Source organism: Pleurodeles waltl, chromosome 1_1 (genome assembly GCF_031143425.1).
Source record: "Pleurodeles waltl isolate 20211129_DDA chromosome 1_1, aPleWal1.hap1.20221129, whole genome shotgun sequence".
Taxonomy (NCBI): Eukaryota; Metazoa; Chordata; class Amphibia; order Caudata; family Salamandridae; genus Pleurodeles; species Pleurodeles waltl.
The window spans coordinates 659,658,320-659,678,700 of NC_090436.1; positions in this window are offsets into that span (position 1 = coordinate 659,658,320).

A 20,381-nucleotide genomic window follows, 5' to 3' on the forward strand; every position below is an offset into this window, starting at 1 on the left:
GGGAGAGTATAATTTGGGTGTCGGAGGTGATGATGATGTCGTGCTTGCGAACGATGTTGGCGAGGGGGCTCATGTAGACATTGAAGAGTGTCGGGCTGAGCGATGAGCCTTGAGGTACGCCGCAGATGATCTCGGTGGGTTCTGAGCGAAACGGAGGGAGGTAAACTCTTTGGGAACGGTTTGAGAGGAAGGAGGCGATCCAGTCCAGGGCCTGGCCTTGGATCCCAGTGGAGCGGAGGCGGGTGAATAGGGTGCGGTGACAGACGGTGTCGAAGGCAGCCGAGAGGTCGAGGAGAATGAGGGCGACTGTTTCACCGTTGTCCATCAGGGTTCTGATGTCGTCAGTGACTGAGATGAGGGCGGTTCCCGTGCTGTGGTTGGTTCGGAATCCGGTTTGTGAAGGGTCGAGCAGGTTGTTGTTTTCCAGGAAGGTGGTCAGCTGTTTGTTGACGGTCTTCTCTATTACCTTGGCTGGGAAAGGCAGAAGAGAGATGGGGCGGAAGTTTTTCAGGTCGCTCGGGTCAGCTGTAGGTTTCTTTAGTAGGCCGTTGACTTCGGCGTGTTTCCAGCATTCGGGGAAGGTAGCAGAAGAAAAAGAAGAGTTGATGACGGTCTGGAGGTGTGGGGCGATGATGTCGTCGGCTTTGTTAAAGATGAAGTGAGGGCAGGGGTCCGAAGGGGCGCCGGAGTGGATAGAGTTCATGATGGATTTGGTTTCTTCAGTGTTGATGTGGGTCCAGTTGTTGAGGGTAATGGCCGGGGGTGCGGGTTCGGTGGTGTTATGTTGGGTCTGGTGTCCGAAGCTGTCGTGGAGGTCGCTGATCTTGCGATGGAAGAAAGTGGCGAGGGATTCGCACAAATCCTGTGCGGGCGTGACGGCGTTGGCGTTGGGGTTGGAGAACTCCTTGACGATGCTGAAGAGTTCTCTGCTGTTGTGGCTGTTTATGTCCAGTCTGTCGGTGAAAAAGTTATTTTTAGCAGCGTGGATCAGGCGGTGGTGTTCGCGGGTAGCGTTCTTGAGGGCGGTCATGTTGTCAGCGGTGTGGTCCTTGCGCCAGGCCTTCTCGAGGGCGCGACAAGTTTTCTTTGATTCTTTGAGGGTGTCAGAGAACCAGAGAGGTTTTTTGGTGTTGGTCTGTCGATGCGTGCGTTTGAGGGGATATTATACTGGCTCAGTTCCTTACTTGGGGCCTGGTATCCAGGGTGAGGCCCCAGGAAATCACCCGGTTTTGCATAGGGCTCCGTCCGGCGCCGTCAGGCCAGGACCGCCAGGGGGGCAAAACATCTCTCTCCCCCGGGTCCCGGCGCCCCCCGATCGGTCCTCAATCACCAGGGCCAGGCCACCGATCTCCTCAGCTGCTTCGCAATGTGATGGGAGCCCGGGGAGGTCCCTCTCCGCCAGTCCGGATTGTGGTTGGATCTCCGCCTGGGGCCCAGCTGCAGCGGTAATCATTGGTCGGCCTCTCTGGTTAGGGAACTCAGGGGCAGCCCGAGCCAGCAGGCCCTCCTTTCCACTTTTCTCTTTAGTTTCTTTTATTGATTTTCTTTTCTTTTTGGGCCCCTCTGTTCCTCTCCTCTACCCGGGGGGGGGGGCCCCGTTCTTTGCCAGCTGCGCCGCTCCGCTCTTCTCTTGCCGCGCCGCAGCCCACGCCAGAGCCACAGCGTCGATCGTATTAGCCCTGTGTTTCCAGCGCCCGGCGCGTGTCCCGTGGGCCGCCCGCCCTGATTGGAGCGCCAGGACTCAGCGGTCTCAGGCGTGCACGCTCTATGCGGCCGCCCCGCTGCGCGAGTCAGTCAGAGGAGTCCTCTCCTCGCTGCGGCCCACCTCTCTCTCCCGGCTCAGCTGCCACGGCCCTCCACATCAGGCGCTGCCGAGCATGGGCGAGGAGGCGATCCGGGCCGCCGGGGGGCCCCCTCGGCCGGTAAACGCCACGCCGCTTCCCCAGTCCACGGGGTTCCCTGCTCCAGATCGCAGCACCGGCTCCTCCCGAGCCGTTCACAGCACCCCCTTTCAGAGGCGGCTGCATCAAAGGCCAGCGGCTCGGCTCCAGCCTCGCGGGGCGCCCCAGTCCCGGCCGCCATGTTGGATTTCGGCTGGTCGTGTCGCGATGAGCGCCCGCGGCTCAGTCCCCGCTGCCACTCACATCGAAGGGATCCTCCGTAATCGGGGAGCCCGCGGGGCAGTTAGGCGACGCCACCAGTCAGTAGGCAGTGGTTTCTTTGGGCGGATGACGAAGGGGTCCAGAGCACTCTCATAGTGCGACCGCCATCTTGACGCCCGAAGCCACGCCCCCCAGGTTTTTCGATCTTGATTGTTCGATTCATGTCTTCTAGAAAGTGTGGTGCATGTCATCGCACCATCTCGGTAACGGATCCACACCGAGTGTGTCTCTGGTGTCTAGAGAAGGATCACGACTCCACTTTGTGTTCTGACTGTCGGGCCATGGCTCTGAAGGCCTTGAGGGAGAGATCCCTCAAACTTCTTGCCGCCCGACAGCCGTCTTCAGTTGGCGCGACTCCGAGGAGGAGGTCACGGCACCACTCCCGGAGCTCCAAGTCCTCTTCCTCGCATTCGAGGCCATCCAATCACTCAGGTAGGAGGCACAAGAAAAGGAAGAAGAAGTCCAAACAGACTTTGACTTAGTCACACCCGTTGCCCGTCGAGCCGCCGCCAGGGTCGACTCCGCATCTTCCCCCTTTTCTGGGGACTGGAGCAATCCCTGCTCAAATAAAGGAATTTTACCAGGCTATGCGTCTTGTTTTTGAGCAGGCTGCACCCTCAGGTGGGTCTTTGGGCCCCGTGGGGTCAGCAGGGGCCCCATCGGGTTCAACGTCGACGGCTTCCGCCTCGGCGCCGTTGGAGACCCCAGGATCTGATAGAGGATCTGGACCAGCGTGGGTCCCTCACAGTCGACCTCCACCGCTGCCGGGTCCAACATCGACGCTTCCTCCACCACCGGCGCCCACCAGTGGTAGCCCCATCCTCATTCCGGATGATCCAGAGCGACTTCGTACAACGCCGACTCCGATGGCGCCAATTAGGCCCAGATCATTGCCTGAGCCTTATTCTGAACAGCCGTGCACAGGAGAGGAGTGGGAGGGGTCTGAGGACCCGTTGGAGTACGACCTGGAACAAGAACAGGACTGGTACGAGGATCTAGGGGAGGCCAGTGGACTGGACACGTCTCCAGATACTGGTAGGCTCTCTCCTCCCAATGTGGCTATGGAGGAGGGAGCGTCTTATGCTATGGTGGTGCGTAGGGCAGCTGAGGTCATGGACCTAGACTTGCCCACGGTGCCAGTGAGAATGAACTCCTGACAGAGGTGATTCAGCCGGGTATGACTACATCAGAACCGATGCTGCCCTTCAATGAGGCCATAACGGACTTCCTTCTGGGAACATGGTCGAAACCCAGCACAGGGGCTCCTGTGAATAGGACAGTCAGCCGCCACCATAGACCCACACCAAGCGACCCTAGTTCCCTAACTCAACACCCCACTTCCCTTCTGGTCCCCCGGATAGGGAATCCAAAAGGGTAGATCAGCTTGGAAAGAAAATGTTTTCTTCCTCCAGCCTGGCGTTAAGGTCAGTAAACACCTCTTGCCTATTGGGCCGTTTCTCCCATACTTTATTGGATACAGTGGCACAGGTGCTGCCCCAGGTCCCAGAGGGCGTACAGGACACTCTCACCCAGGCTGTCAAGGACACCCAGGATAGCCAAGTTTACTATCAGATGTAGATTGAACACGACTGACTCGCTGGGTAGAGCGATTGCATCAACAGTGGCCCTATGTCGCCACGCCTGGCTACATTCAACTGGCTTTTCAGGGGATGTCCAGTCAAGTTTGATGCACATGCCCTTTGATGGCTGTCACCTTTTTGGTGAGAAGGCAGACTCCATGCTTGAGAGGTTCAAGGATTCTCGAGCTACAGCCAGAACCCCTGGGCCTCTCAGCACCAGCTTGACATCAGTCTATCTTCCACCCCTTTCGAGGCTTCAGGAGGGGCATGGTACCACGCCAGCCACCGTCCTCCGGCTTCACACCATCCCGGGAGAGGACGTGGTCGTGGTACCATCAGACCCAGAGGGTCTGGACAGCAGTCAGCCACCACACAGCCCCCCTCCACCGCGCCCAAGCCATCCTAGTATGGTTCTGCAGGACCATGACCGCCCAGTTGGAGGGAGGGTTCAATTTCATCACCCTGACTGGCATTCCATCACAACTGACAAATGGGTCTTGCAGATCACACAGAAGGGCTATTCCCTCCCATTCCAGTCTTTTCCTCCCTCTATCTCTCCAACAGAAGAACGGCTGATGGAGGACCATTTGGATTTGCTCTGCGAGGAAGCTATGGCTCTCTTGGCCAAGGGAGCCATAGAAAGGGTCCCGATGTCAGAAGTAGGCAATGGTTGTTATTCCCGCTACTTTCTGATTCCCAAAAAGAACAAGGGCCTTCGCCCTATCTTGGATTTAAGGGACGTCAATCTCTTCCTCAAGAAGGAGAAATTCAAGATGCTCAATCTTGCTCAGGTCTTGTCTGCCCTAGACCAAGGAGACTGGATGGTAGTGTTGGAGTTGCAGGATGCATATTTTCATATCCCCATCCTGCCTGCCCATAGGCGGTTCAAGGTGGGCCACGAGCACTTTCAGTTTACTGTGCTCCCTTTCGGTCTCACCAGTGCCCCTCGGGTGTTCACAAAGGTGATGGCGGTGGTAGCAGCTCATCTGTGCAGGTCAGGGATTTCAGTCTTCCCCTACCTCGACGATTGGCTGTTGAAGGCTCCCACACCCCAGGCTCTTGTCACCCATCTCCAGGCGACAGCGAACCTCCTGCATTCGCTGGGGTTCACTATCAATGTGCTGAAGTCACACCTGACTCCCTCTCAGAAGCTCACTTTCATCGGAGCTGTTCTGGACACAGTGCAGTATTGGGCCTATCCTCCCGAGCAGCGAGTCCAGGATATATAGGTTATAATACCAATGTTTCGGCCTCTATCCTGAATTTCGGTGAGACAGACTCTGAGGCTGTCGGGACTCATGGCTTCCTGCATCCTGTTAGTCAAGCATGCCAGATAGCATATGAGGGCTCTCCAGTGGGACCTGAAGGTCCAATGGGCACAGCATCAGGGGAATCTTACCAACGTGGTTTAGATCTTGGAGGGGACTGTAAAGGATCTGCAGTGGTGGTTAGTGAACTGCGATTGGGTTAAAGGCAGACTCCTCTCCCTTCCCCAACCAGATCTCACAGTAGTGACAGATGCGTCACTTCTGGGATGGGGCAGCCATCTGGGAGGGGTGGAGATCAGGGGTCTCTGTTCTCCGGCGGAATCCGGGCTCCATATCAACTTGTTGGAGCTTCGGGCGATCCAGCTAGCATTAAAGGCATTTCTTCCTGTTGTGAAAGGGAAGTTAGTGCAGGTGTTCACAGACAACACCACTGCAATGTGGTACTGCAACAAGTAGGGCGGTGTGGGGTTGTAGACCCTTTGTCAAGGGGCTCTGCATCTCGGGACATGGCTGGAACAGCAAGGCATAACCCTGGTGGTTCAACACCTGGCAGGTTCTCTGAACGCCAGGGTGGACGAACTCAGCCGACGATGCTTAGCGGATTCCGAATAGTATCTCCATCCGGAGGTGGCACAAGGACTCTTTCAGCAGTGGGGAGAGCCTTGGTTAGATCTGTTTGCCTCCGTAGAGAATGTGCAATGTCAGTAGTCTTGAGCGTTGGAGTTTCCAAGGGGGCTATCGCTAGGAGACGCTTTTCCTCGCAAGTGGAGTTCAGGCCTCCTGTATGCCTTTCCGCCCATACCACTTCTGCCCAGAGTTCTCAAGAAAATCAAGAACGGCCGGGCCCAAGTAATCCTAGTGGCTCCAGATTGGACACGGAGAGTCTGGTATCCAGAGCTTCTCAAACTGAGCATCAGTCCTCCAATCAGGTTGCCTCCTAGGGAGGATCTTCTGTCACAGCAGCAGGGCAAGGTTCCTCACACAAACCTGTCATCCTTGCGGCTTCATGCGTGGAGGTTGAGCAGTGACAGTTGATGGTTTATGACCTCCCTTCTGAAGTCTGTGATGTCATTCTGGCAGCCAGCCGTCCCTCTACTAAGACGATTTACACCTGCCGGTGGAAACGATTTGTTTCATATTGTACAGAGTGGTCTATTGATCCCCTTTCTTCTCCTCTATGTAATATTTTGTTTATTTTATCTCTTGCCCAACTAGGTTCCTCCTTAGGGACCCTCAAGGGCTATCTTGTTGCCTTATCGGCTTTTCTACGCTTGCTTGATCAACCATCTTTGTTTTAGTCTCCCATCGTACAAAGATTTTTAAAAGGGCTTGTGCATATGTTTCCACCTGTGCCTTTTGTCATGCCCCAGTGGGATCTTAAACTTGTTCTTACTTTCCTAATGTGTGCTCCTTTTGAACCCTTACATAACTGTCCTCTCCTGCTGCTCTCTATCAAAACAGCCTTTTTGGTGGCAATTACATCTAACAGAGGGTAGTGTTAAGCATTTGTTGTACACACACAGGCAATAAATGAGGAACACACAGTCAAAGACTCAACTCCAGGCCAATAGTTTTTATATAGAAAAATATATTTTCTTAATTTATTTTAGAACCACAAGTTTCAAGATTTGAAGTAAATACATAAAATGCAAGGTACTCCACACAGGTAAGTTAGGAACTTTGAATTAGAGCAGTAACATACACAGTTTTAATTAAAATGGCAATATGCTATTTTAAAAGTGGACAAAAATCAACAGTTCCTGGGGAGGTAAGTATTGGTTAGTTTTTCAGGTAAGTAGGGCACTTGCACGTTCAAGTTCCTGGGAATAGGCAGCCCACCGTTGGGAGTTCAAGGTAACCCCAAAGTCACTGCACCAGTAACACAGGGCCGGTCAGGTGCAGAGGTCAAAGGAGGGCCGAAAACACATAGGCGCCTAGGAAGAACAGGAGTGCTCTGGTTCCAGTCTGCCAACAGGTAAGTACCTGCGTCCTTGGCGGGCAGACCAGGGGGGTTTTGTAGTGCACTGGGGGGGACACAAGTAGGCACACAAAACACACCCTCAGCAGCACAGTGTGCAAAGCAGGCGTTGGGTTTGTAATGGAGATCAATGGAGGGACCCGGTGGTCACTCTAGCGGTGCAGGCAGGGCACAGGGGGGCTTCTCGGGTCAGCCACCGACTGGGCTAGGCAGAGCGTCGCCTGATGGTCACTCCTGCACTGAAGTTCGGTTCCTTCTGGTCCAGAGGGGTGCGGGTGCAGTGGTTGGTCCATGTATCGGGTTCCTTGTTACAGGCAGTCGCGGTCAGGGGGAGCTTCTGGATTCTCTCTGCATGCATCGCTGTAGGGGTGAGGGGGTCGTCTCGGCTAGTCATGAGGTCACAGTCGCCTGGTAGTCCTCCCTGTAGTGTTGGTTCTCCGGAGCTCGAGCCGGGGGCGTAGGGTGTGGAGGGTGAAATCTCACGCTTCCGTCTGGAAGAGTGAGTTTTTTTTAAAGTTGTTACTTTGTTGCAAAAATGTTGCTGTGGGTGAACAGTGCCGCTGTTCTCTGGAGTGTCTTGGTCCTTCAGGTTTCAGGGCAGTCCTCTGAGGCTTCAGAGGTCGCTGGTCCCTGTTGGATGCGTCGCTGTGCAGTTTTCTTTGAGTCTGGAGACAGGACGGTAGGGCTGTGGCCAAAGCAGTTGTCGTCTCCATTGTCTCTGAAGGGCTTTCAGGTCATCAGTCCTTCTTCTTTGTGTAGGGTGCAGGAATCTGATTTCCTTGGGTCTGGGGTGCCCCTAAATACTGAATTTCGGGGGGTGTTTAGGTCAGGAAGGCAGTAGCCAATGGTTACTGTCCCGGAGGGTAGCTACACCCTCTTTGTGCCTCCTCCGAGGGGAGAGGGGCACATTCCTAATCCTATTGGGGGAATCCTCCAATCTCAAGCTGGAGGATTTCTAAAGGCAGGGGTCACCTCAGCTCAGGATACCATAGGGGCTGTCCTGACGGGTGGGTGACTCCATTATCTCCTCCAGCCTTGCTGCCAAAAGTGGGGGCAGTGGCCAGAGAGGCGGGCATCTCCACTAGCTGGGATGCCCTCGGGCTCTGTAACAAAAGGCATGAGCCTTTGAGGCTCACTGTCAGGTGTTAAAGTTCCTGCAGGGGGAGGTGAGAAGCACCTCCACCTAGTACAGGCTTTGTTCCTGGCCATAGAGTGACAAAGGCACTCTCCCAATGTGGCCAGCACTTCGTCTGGTTGTGACAGGCTGGCAGAAACTGGTCAGCCTAGCACTAGGAGTCAGACTGGTATTTAGGGGGTATCTCTAAGATGCCCTCTAGGTGTATTTTACAATAAATCCCACTTTGGCATCAGTGTGCATTTATTGTGCTGGGAAGTTTGATAACAAACTTCCCAGATTTCAGTGTAGCGATTATGGAACTGTGGAGTTCGTATTTGACAAACTCCCAGGCCATATACTCTTTATGGCTACCCTGCACTCACAATGTCTGAGGTTTTGCTTAGACCCTGTAGGGGCATAGTGCTCATGCACAAATGCCATCGCCTGTGGTATAGTGCACCCTGCCTTAGGGCTGTAAGGCCTGCTAGAGGGGTGAATTACCTATGCCACAGGCAGTGTGAGGTGAGCATGTCTCTCTGAGCGGAGTGCCATGTCGACTTAGTCATTTTCTCCCCACCAGCACACACAAGCTGTGAGGCAGTGTGCATGTGCTGAGTGAGGGGTTCCCAGGGTGGCATAAGACATGCTGCAGCCCATAGAGACCTTCCCTGGCATCCAGGCCCTTCGTACCAGGGGTACCATTTACAAGGGACTTATCTGGGTGCCAGGGCTGTGCCATTTGTGGGAACAAAGGTACAGTTTAGGGAAAGAACACTGGTGCTGGAGCCTGGTTAGTAGGGTCCCAGCACACTTTCAATCATAACTGGCATCAACAAAAGGCAAAAAGTCAGGGGGTAACCATGCCAAGGAGGTATTTCCTTACACACCCTGTCACTTGCTCTACAGTAATTGAACTTCTTCCACCTGAATTTAATTCCCATCTCTTGTTTATGATCTTCTTGATGCCTGCACTGCTTGTGGGAAATTTCAAGACACGTGTAAATCTTTTTTTTTAACAGATGTCTGCAGCAGTGTTTCTCATGGTAATACATCAACTCTGTTATCGCTGTCTTGATCACTAATATGGGATAACCCCTTTTGTGAAATTTATTCTCATAATCCTCAGCAGTAGAAATGTATTTTGATGGGTCAGAGGTTATTCTTTTTTTATCGAAAGAATAGTGAAAGCAGGAGATGTTTCTTAGGTGCCTCCAGATGAAAACTTGGATAGTGAAGGGTGTTATTTTTATCCATCAGTTTTTGATCAACCCGTCACAATCCTTGAATTTCGAATAATTATACTTGTGCCAAGAAAGGCTCTTTGTCTTTTGCTGATGTTATGCCTGGAAGTCAAATGTTCGTTTTTCTCATCTAGTTCTTATATGCATTCCTTAAGTATATTCAAATTTCCATGCCGTATATGAACGTGCGTGTCACACATCAAAAGACCTTTGTACCATTTTACTTCATTCAAGATGTATTTTTCTTCAAATTTCGCCATGAATATATTGAGATAATTCGGTGCTCCATGGAAACTCATGGGTTTTCCGTTCTCCTGCAAGTAAAGTTTGTTCTCCCACTCTAAATAGCTGTGGTATAATGAAGACTGTAGTAATTCTATAAGAAACTCTTTATTCTCGCCTATTTCCCCTGCATTTAACAGTGCCCATTCAATGCCTTTGATGCCCTTACTACATGGAACTGATATATAAAGGAAGTTAATGTCAACCGTGCATAACCCAATATTTAACCAATCTTTTATCTGAACTTATGCCAATTTATTCAAGAAATCTCTGGTGTTCTTTCAGGTAAGATTTGGTATTCTGCACCAAGGGTTGTGAGAATGTGTCAGTATATTTGCTTTTGGGTTCATGTAGTGAACTACATCATGATATTAAGGGTCAAAATGGAAGATCCTTGAGGTTTTTGTGAATTTTTGGTAGCATATATAAATTGTGTCTTCTTGGAAACCTAGTTGTCAAAATTGTTTGGTCCAAGATCCATTCCATTTTTTTTTTAATACAGTCTAAAGTATTTCCGGAAATTGAACTGTAGGTTCTTATTTTATATTAATAAAATATAAATATTATCTACATGCTCTTTCACCTTATGTTTGTAATTTGCATTAATGGTATAGGCTTTTCACTCATTGCATGTATGTAGATTAACTATTCTTGACCACTTTAACCCCTTCGCAGCCAAGGACGTAACTGTTATGTTACGCTTCGAGCGCAGATCGGAGGAGAAATGCTTTTGCATTTCTCCTCCGATCACGTGGAGGGGCCGAGCAAGGCATCAAAGGAAAGGAAAGGAAAGGCCTTTCCTTTGATGTCTTTCTCAGCATTTCTGCTGCCCGATCGCATTGCGATCAAACAGCAGAAATGCCTTCTAGACACCAAGGAGTTTTTTTTTTTTATGCGTAAGGGGAGAGGCCCCTTGGGCAAGGGCTGCTCCCTAGGGGGGGAGATTATTTTTAGGCCACTTCTGCTTCCCCCTCCCCCCTGGGGGCAGATCGGCCTATTATAATTAGGCCGATCTGTCCCCAGGTGGGGCAGAAACCTCTAGACATCAGGGATATATATTTTTTTTTATGTGGTGAGCGACCCCTTAGGCAAGGGTCACTCCTAGGGGGGCAAAATTACTCTTAGGCCATTTCTGCCCTCTTTGGGGGCAGATCGGCCTATTTTTAATAGGCCAACCTGTCCCCAAGGGGAACAGAAACCACTAGGTCCCAGGGATTATTTTTTTTGCACCTATTTCACGCAAGGGTAACGACCCCAGAGGGGGGGGGCAGAAACCAGTTAGGCCCCAGGGATTGGTGTGTGTGCTTTGTTTGAAGGCAGTTCTTTGGGCAAGGGTCACTCCCTATGGTGGCATATTATTGTTGGCCATTTCTGCCCCCTTTGGGGGCAGATCCGCCTATTTTTGGAAGGCCCATCTGCCCCAAGGGGGGCGTAAAGCCCACCAGAGACCTGGGAAGATTTGTTTTTCAAAATGAGAGGGTAGGGGTATGGCCATACCCCCAACCCAAATAAACTGGCCCAAAGTTGTTCTGCTCACCAGTGGGCAGGTGGAGCAATTACCCCCGATCCGCACCCGGGGGCGGGTGGGTGGGTGAGGCAGAAAGTCTACTAGAAGCCAGTGAATTTTTTAAAAAATTGTGGGTGGTGGCTACCAACCAGTGTGGGCCTGGTTATGTCCCCACCCCAACTGAAGGGGGTAACAGTCTTTCAGCTCTCCCCCACACACTAAAACATCTTATCCTACGGCAAGCAAGAGGACATTTGATTATTTTGGGTTTTGGTTTTAAATTTGGGCCATGAGAACTTGGCTAACTCCCAAAATCGTCCCATTTCGAATTGTGAGGGTTGCACTTTTTGGACTTTGGGACGCTGCCATGTAGAAAAATCCACAAGACCTAGACACATCTGAAAAGTAAACAGCTGGGTGAGTCCAGGGTAGTGTGCTTCACATGCAACCCGCACCATTTTCTTACTCACAATGCCCCGCAAACCTCCACCTTTGCTGGAAATCACACATTTTTGTGATGGAACCTTCCAGAATCTGCAGGAATCCACAAAATTCCTACCACCCAGCATAGTCTCATCTATACCGATAAAAATTCAGCTGCACTTCTCAGCCTAAAAATGCTTTTTTTTCAAACTGCCCTTTTGGACCCGCTTTGGCTGCCCCTCAATTTTTACATGTTTTTGGCTCTTCCCTTGTCACAGGCACTTGGGCCATCTATACAAGTGAGGTATCATTTACCGGGAGACTGAGGGGAACGTTGGGTGGTAGGAAATGTGTCCCGGTGTGGTGATCCCAAACAGAAATGTTGGACAAATTTGATTTTTTAGCTATATTTGAGGTTTGCTGAGGATTCTGGGTAAGAAAACATTGGGGGATCCACACAAGTCACACCTCCTTGGACTTCCTTAGGTGTCTAGTTTTCAGAAATTTCTTGGTTTGGTAAGTTTCCCTAGATGGCTGCTCAGCCCAGGACCTAAAACGCAGGTGCGCCCCCCGCAAAAACAGGTAGTTTTGTATTTGATCATTTTGATGTGTCCACATAGTGTATTGAGGCATTTCCTTTCGGGGGCACTAGGCCTACCCACACGAGTGAGGTACCATTTTTAATTGGGAGACTTATAGGAATGCTGGGTGGGAGGAAAATTGTGTCTTCTCTCACATTCCAGAACTTTCTGTCACCTAAATGTGAGGAAAAAGTGTTTTTTTTGGCCAAATTTTGAGGTTTGGAAAGGATTCTGGGTAACAGAACCTGATGAGAGCCCCACAAGTCACCCCATCTTGGATTCCCCTAGGTGTCTAGTTTAAAAAAATGCACAGGTTTGGTAGGTTTCCCTAGGTGCCGGCTGAGCTAGAGGCCAAAAAGCAAGAGCTTGGCACTTTGCAAAAAAACAGCTCTGTTTTCTTTGGGAAAATGTGATGTGTCCATGTTTTGTTTTGGGGCATTTTCTGTTGCGGGTGCTAGGCCTACCCACACAAGTGAGGTACCATTTTTATCGGGAGACTTGGGGGGGAGCGCTGGGTGGAAGGAAATTTGTGGCTCCTCTCAGATTCCAGAACTTTCTGTCACCAAAATGTGAGGAAAAAGTGTTTTTTTGGCCACATTTTGAGGTTTGCAAATGGTTCTGGGTAACAGAACCTGGTGAGAGCCCCACAAGTCACCCATCTTGGATTCCCCTAGGTCTCTAGTTTTGAAAAATGCACAGGTTTGGTAGGTTTCCCTAGGTGTCGGCTGAGCTAGAGGCCAAAATCTACAGCTAGGGAGTTTGCAAAAAACACACGTCAGATTTCAATGTAAAAATATCCATGTTGTGTTTCCTTTCGCAAGCATTAGGCCTACCCACACAAGTGAGGTACCATTTTTATCGGGAGACTTGGGGGAACACAGAATAGCAAAACAAGTGTTATTGCCCCTTGTCGTTCTCTACATTTTGTCCTTCCAAATGTAAGCTAGTGTGCAAAATGGACATCTATTTGAGAAATGCCCTATAATTCAGATGCTAGTATGGGCACCCCAGAATTCAGAGATGTGCAAATAACCACTGCTTCTCAACACCTTATCTTGTGCCCATTTGGGAAATCCAAAGGTTTTCTTGATACCTACTTTTCACTCTTTATATTTCAGCAAATGAATTGCTGTATACCCGGTATAGAATGAAAACCCATTGCAAGGTGCTGCTCATTTATTGGCTCTGGATAGCTAGGGTTCTTGATGAACCTACAAGCGCTATATATCCCCGCAACCAGAAGAGTACAGCAGCCGTAACAGTATATTGCTTTCAAAAATCTGACATCGCAGGAAAAAGTTACAGAGTAAAACGTGGAGATAAAATGGCTGTTTTGTTTTCACCTCAATTTCACTATATTTTTTTCCAGCTGTTATTTTCTGTAGGAAAACCTTGTAGGATCTACACAAATTACCCTTTGATGAATTCAGAATGTTGTCAACTTTTCAGAAATGTTTAGCTTTTCTGGGATCCTGCATTAGTTTCATACCCATTTCTGTCACTAAGTGGAAGGACGCTGAAAGCACAAAAAATAGTAAAAATGGGGTATTTCCCAGTAAAATGCCAAAATTGTGTTGAAAAATTGGGTTTTCTGATTCAAGTCTGCCTGTTTCTAAAAGCTGGGAAGAGGTGATTTTAGCAGCGCAAACCCTTTGTTGATGCCATTTCAGGGAAAAAAACACATGCCTTCTTCTCTGCAGCCCTTTCTTCCCATTTTTTTGTTTTTTTTTTAAACAAGATTTTTGCTATATTTTGGCTAATTTCAAAGTCTGGGTACCTCTAGAATCCCTAGGATGTTTGGAAAAAATAACACAAATTTGGCATGGGTAGCTTATGTGGACAAAAAGTTATGAGGACTTAAGTGCGAACTGCTCCAAACAGCCATGAAAAGGCTTGGCACCTGAGGGGGAAAAGGCCTGGCAGCGAAGGGGTTAATATGGCACGTAGTGGGAGCATCCTTGTCACAAAACACACACAGGGATGATGGTAAAAGTGGGCATCTAGACACAGCAGCGTACATTCAGAATGCTCATAAACTACCAGTTTTGCATCGGGTATGATTATACCAAGGGCTGAAGCTACCAGTAGTGCAGCCAGTGCAATGTACTGAGTCCAGCCTTGGGAGGATGCCCAATTACAACAGTCCCTTGAGCCAAAGAGGGCATCTAAATACCCATGCTGGATTTCCAAAGGCAAATGAGCACTGAAGAAGACTTCAAATGTAATTGTTATCTTATCGCATTTGTTGTGTGTTCAAAGCTAGAGCTCAAACGTCAATCCAGTCTACTGACACATTTCTACTTTTTTTTTTAACACGGAGATTGATGTTAACTTTTCTTTGACTTACTGCAAATTGTGAGGATTTTGTAAAGTGAACTTTGTGAAAATGTGGCTGATGTAAGAGGAAAGGCTTTTGGATGTTGTTTTCTTCTAACACAACAAAATGTAATTGTAAATACTTATAAATGTACAGGACAAACATTTAAAAACTTCAAAATAAATAAACAGTTAGGACAGCCCAAATGAAGCCCTTTTTCTAATTCTAAATTGTAATGGGAGCAAAGATTTTAATAGGTCAAAACAAATCAAAACACTTTGGGGGTGATTCTAACTTTGGCGGGCGGCGGAGGCCGCCTGCCAAAGTTCCCCCAACAGAATACCGCTACGCGGTCAGAAGACCCCCGCGGTTATTCTGTGTTTCCCGCTGGGCTGGCGGGCGACCGCCAGAAGGCCGCCCGCCAGCCCAGCGGGAAACCCCTTCCCACGAGGAAGCCGGCTCCGAATGGAGCCGGCGGAGTGGGAAGGGTGCGACGGGTGCAGTAGCACCCGTCGCAATTTTCACTGTCTGCAATGCAGACACTGAAAATCTTTTAGGGGCCCTCTTACAGGGGCACCTGCAGTGCCCATGCCATTGGCATGGGCACTGCAGGGGCCCCCAGGGCCCCAGGACACCCCTCACCGCCATCCTGTTCCTGGCGGTCACGACCGCCAGGAACAGGATGGCGGTGAGGGGGTCGGAATCCCCATGGCGGCGCAGCAAGCTGCGCCGCCATGGAGGATTCCTCAGGGCAGCGGAAAACCGCAGTTTTTCCGTTTCTGACCGTGGCTGTACCGCCGCTGTCAGAATGCCCTTGGGAGCACCGCCAGCCTGTTGGCGGTGCTCCTGCGGTCCCCGGCCCTGGCGGTCAATGACCGCCAGGGTCGGAATGACCGCCTTTATTTGGTGATGGCAAATGACAACTATTCTCTGAAACCCAATTTCCACACATTGATTGTGCGTTATGTGGTTTTATCAGTAACAATATACATCTGGTCAAATGTAGTGTTATTTTCAAAGGACTAATGCCAGTCAGAGGAAGAAGTTATTCTCAAGCTCCTGGGTGGTTTCTGCAGATGGGACAGTCACAGTAATAACCGCGTTCAGTCCAAGAGGGCAGACAATGGTGGTTAGTAAAAAGAAGATAGACTTACATGGGACAGTGCTGGAAAAGGGAAAATGAATGATTTGAGTTGTTTCATTTTATGCTAAAAGATGCACAAGTATCTTAAAACAACTTCTTGGGCTGACTGATCTACAATGCTTCCCTATAAAAAGCAGAAGTAGAAACAGTTATTCTTCTGAGACCTGTGGAAACCGACCAGAATACCAGAAAACAAGTTGTTGCTCCTCAGATCGAAATACTGAGAGAAGGGGAACTTGAATAACTTATACACAGTACTGTATTAGAAGTGGGCGAGCCAACAAATTAACAGGGAGAGCCCAGTTAAGGGTCAGTCTTAGCTGTAAGAGCCTAGGCACAAGCTGAGCCATGGAAACATTTGGCATGGAAGTCATGCAACAAATATCATGTACAAATATGATAAAATGTCTTCAAAATTCAAAAAAGTATATTTTGTTGACAAGCTTCTCACCTAAGTACATTAGATTATATCACTGCATTGAGAAGTGTTTATTAAAAGTGAGTTTTCAAACATGAACTTAGACACTCAGACGACAATACCAGTAGTGGACTAAGAGGCCAGTGCCATGTGGCCCTATATTTTGTCTATATCTTTATTTTACACAGAGAAGCATTATTGTCAATTAAGACAAACATAAGAGAGATTTTTGTACAGCACACATCCTCATGTATTTCAAGGTTTTCTCATATGCAATACTGAAAATATAGGGGGCACAAAACAAAATAATAATTGCCTAGGATCACAGCATTTGGTCAAGTGGCCAAGCTGGGATTGATCCTATGTTATCTGATCTCACTTTGTGTAATTCAGCCATCTAGACTGGTAACCCTTTTTTGCTCCTGTTCGATATCACAGTTTAATGCTTTGTCTTTCCTTCTTGGTAGCAGGCAGAAGCCACAAGAAAGCTCAGCTCACGTTGGGCTCTAGCTGGATTTAAACCAGAGCCTAGCATCTGACTGAAGCCTTCAGTGGCTCACCCACCGCCATACTTTACACTGAGTATTCTCTGCTTGTAATAAGCTCAGATGCAGCTGACAATGTGATACCCGTTTTGTATCTGAGTATATTTAAATCGCACTGCTGATGACACTCGCACCTCAACGGCATTTGAGGGTGACTTACACTGCTGCCAAATGCTGCACATTATGTCTGTGTGTTTACACATAGGCTTGGACTGCTGCTGCAGATGCTTTCCATGTTCCATGCATGCGAGGGAAGCCTCCATCGTTTCTGACCAGATCTGTATTTGTTCTATGGGTCTGAATGACGTGTGTACTGCTGCCAGATGCTATACCTGCTTTGTGTGTGGAAATAGTGCTGTGTGTGTGAGTCAAGCTTACAGTCATACATCCCAGTGCTATTCCTTACATTTAACAACATTTGAAAAGTTGCTTATTCACTGTATCTAAGGGAGGTGTTAAATCATGTTTTCTAGTACCAAACTCGTTCCATGTCTTTGAAGGAAGCTTGCAGTACCACTGCAGCAGCACACTTGTTCCATGTCTTTGAAGGAAGCTTGCAGTACCACTGCAGCAGCACACTTGTTCCATGTCTTTGAAGGAAGCTTGCACTGCCTGCCCCTGTGGTACCACACTTGCTTTATGTCTTTCAAGGAAGCTTTCACTGGCCCTGCCATGCCACATTTTGTCCATGTCTTTGAAAAAAGCTTACACTGAAAGGCCCTGCAGTAGCATACTTGTTCCATATCTTTCAGGGAAGATTGTGATGCTCTTGACCAGTGCTGTATATCTTATGCATGCGAGCCAAGGCCCCCATCACGCCTGCTTCCTGTGCTCTGTCTATTGCTGTGTGTTTTAGGTCTGACCAAAAGAACGTTTAGCTGTCTCACCAGCCTTTTGTATTCTCAAAAATAAAGTATAATTTTTCTTATAGAAAATGGATTTAGGTACGCCCACTTGAACTATTCATCAGACAGAGTGTAATTCAAACAGTATACATACAATTAGGCAGTGCATCAACACTCTTCAGCCATTGCTTTTGTTGGCAACGTTTGTCTCTGTATAGTAGACAACCGCTGGTCTTTAGGATGCCACGTAGTCTAGGTAACAGTATTTTGCCTGATTACTCTGGATTACTCCGCATCCTGTGAATTCCAGCCTCAGGAGATATATCCTTTATTTCATTCCCCCAGTGGTTCACCTGCAAATGCAGACTAGTGCTAGTTGAGTAATGAGAGTACGAGCAGCTCAATTGCCTTTGCTACTGGACCACAACTTTCTTAGACAAGGCATCCCTGCTACAAGCTTCAAAACCATGTGACCCCCATGAAACAGTATTCTGCACACTCTATCATTGTTCCAAGATGGCAGACCAGTAAGAAGCTTTAATTTTCAATTTTTTACTGAAGCACACATGCCCTCCACATTTAGTTGCCATTTTTTCTTTTGTTTTCTGTATTTAGCTATTTATTTTATCATATGCCTGCACTACAAAGAAAACCACCTCCTTGTTTTTTTATGTCTCCTATGCTACCATCTGTCCAAACTCTGCTCCTTTCTAGAGAGCGGTGTACCTGTGAGTGAGCAGTAAGCTTGTGTAAGTGCAGAATAGCCACCATATTTGTGAGTGTGTTGAGAGGGATGTGCCTGCAATGCTGCAGGTTTAGCATTGTCTTTTGTGAGTGCAAGGTATGTGGTCTACAGATTGAAAGTTGTGCCTGTGAGTTCAGAGTGAGACATAACCATGTGTGAGTGGCCGTGAGAGATTTGCTTTTGTGAGGGCTAGAAGTGTGAGTGTGGAGTCCCTGCATGATATGTCTTTGTGTGCATGCACTTTGCAAGGGTCCAACCTACTGGTTTTGGTAATTTTGTTTAGATTATGACCTTCAGCTGCAGAAATTCAGAGCAGGCAGTAGACTTACATATTTTGTGTAGCAGAATGGAACCGAGTTTTGATATAGCAAATACTGATTCTGTCGAAGGAGACTGAGGTGTGTCTAGGGTAGCTGACAGACTGAGATGTGTGTCACATCCAGTGAGGGGGCACAGATACTCTCTGTGCACTCGGGTCCACTATGCCACTGTGAGAAACAAGTAGTGTGTTTTGGATGTTTTAGTTTGGCATCTGTTTTAGTGTTTCCTAATACATGACACAGTTATCTCTCAACCCTCCTAAAAACAGCCACCTTACCATACAAAGAAATCACACAGAAAGTCTTAAGGTACCAGTGATGGCTTGTGGGTCCCTGCAGAGACCGGGTAATGATAGACTGCACAGGATTTAGTCATGGTCAGACTTGGACAGGAAATAGGGCTGGGCACCAAAACAAAAGTGGCCCCTATTAATTAATCATAGATGAAAAGTGGTCTATATTTGCAAATCAAGGCAATTTTGAACTTGTAAAGACATGCTGGATAGGTGTTTTGCAAGATAGCAGAGACTGCATGCATGTGTTCTTGCTGCAGGCAATATCAATAAAATCAACATGGAAAACCGCCCCGAGACCATAAAGCAGGCCCAAGAACAGAAAAAAAAAAAAAAAAAAGAAAAAAAAAATTCTCGGACACTGACCTACTAGACTGACCCATCACCCACTGCCTGATCGTCCTGTAGGCCCTGGATTTAACTTATGAATAGATCAACAGCAGACAAGACTCCCAGACTTCAAAGACAGCTCTCCCCCCCCCCCCAAAAAAAAACCCAAGAGCGCACCCAAAAGACTCGGGAACAGTTCTAATATTGCAGAAATCTTCAGCACTCCTAAACTGTAAGTCTAAATATATTCTCATGGTGGTAAAATAATTAGAGGGATGATTCCATATATACCACAAGCCTCAATACGAAGAAGCAAATCAAACCAAGCATGGCGATTTTCTTACCTTATACATGTTGAACATTTAGGGGCTGATTACGAGTTTGGCGGTTGGACGAAATGACCGCCAAACTCACAGGGAGGATGCCATAGCCATACCAGTGGTGTCCCCCTCCCCCTTCCCCCTGAGCTTATTACTATGTTCTAGCCGGGCTGACCCGCTGTAACATTGTATTACGCATTCCTGCTAGGCGGACCTGCAGGATTAGTGCTACGATATTGGCCTTGGCTCCTTTAAGGGAGCCAAGGCCAGTACTGTAGCACACCAGTACCATTGGATTGTGCACTGTCTGCAATGCAGACAGTGCGCATTCTGATAGTGCTGGGCAGAGGGCCCCGGCACTGCCCATGCCCATGGGCATGGACAGTGCCAGGTCCCACTGTGTCCCCCGGCACTCGTTTTCTGACAACTTTCCATGGTGGGGTGCCCGCCATTAAAAGGCTGAAGGAAAGCTGAATTGTAATCAGCCAGGCAGCGCTTAGTTTAACGCTGCCCTGGCTGAGTAAAGCGCTGCCTGGCTGACTACACCTCCAACTGCCGTCACCCCAAAAGGAACCATGTTCCTGGCACGGACAGTGGTCCCCTGGCGGGGTCCGCCCGCCAAGGTTGTGATGTAGTGGTCGGACCGCCACAGTTGCAGCGATCCGACTGTCACTGCAAGGCTGGTGGTCCTTGGACGCCAGACTCATAATAAGGCCCTTAGTCCAGCTGCATCCTAAACAATAGTAAAGTATGCTAAAACATATCAAGGCAATTACTAGACATCAGCCACAACTGTCTGTACGGTATCTTGTGAGTTTAGTATGTATTTGATGATTAGCGAGGGTCTTACTTGAATATACTTATTGTTTTTTCTTGGCATCCTTTGCAAGATCTAGAAGTAACCAAGAAAATACATTCACCCCCTTCTCTTGCCTTCATGGTGTTTATCTGGTCATTTTTAAGCT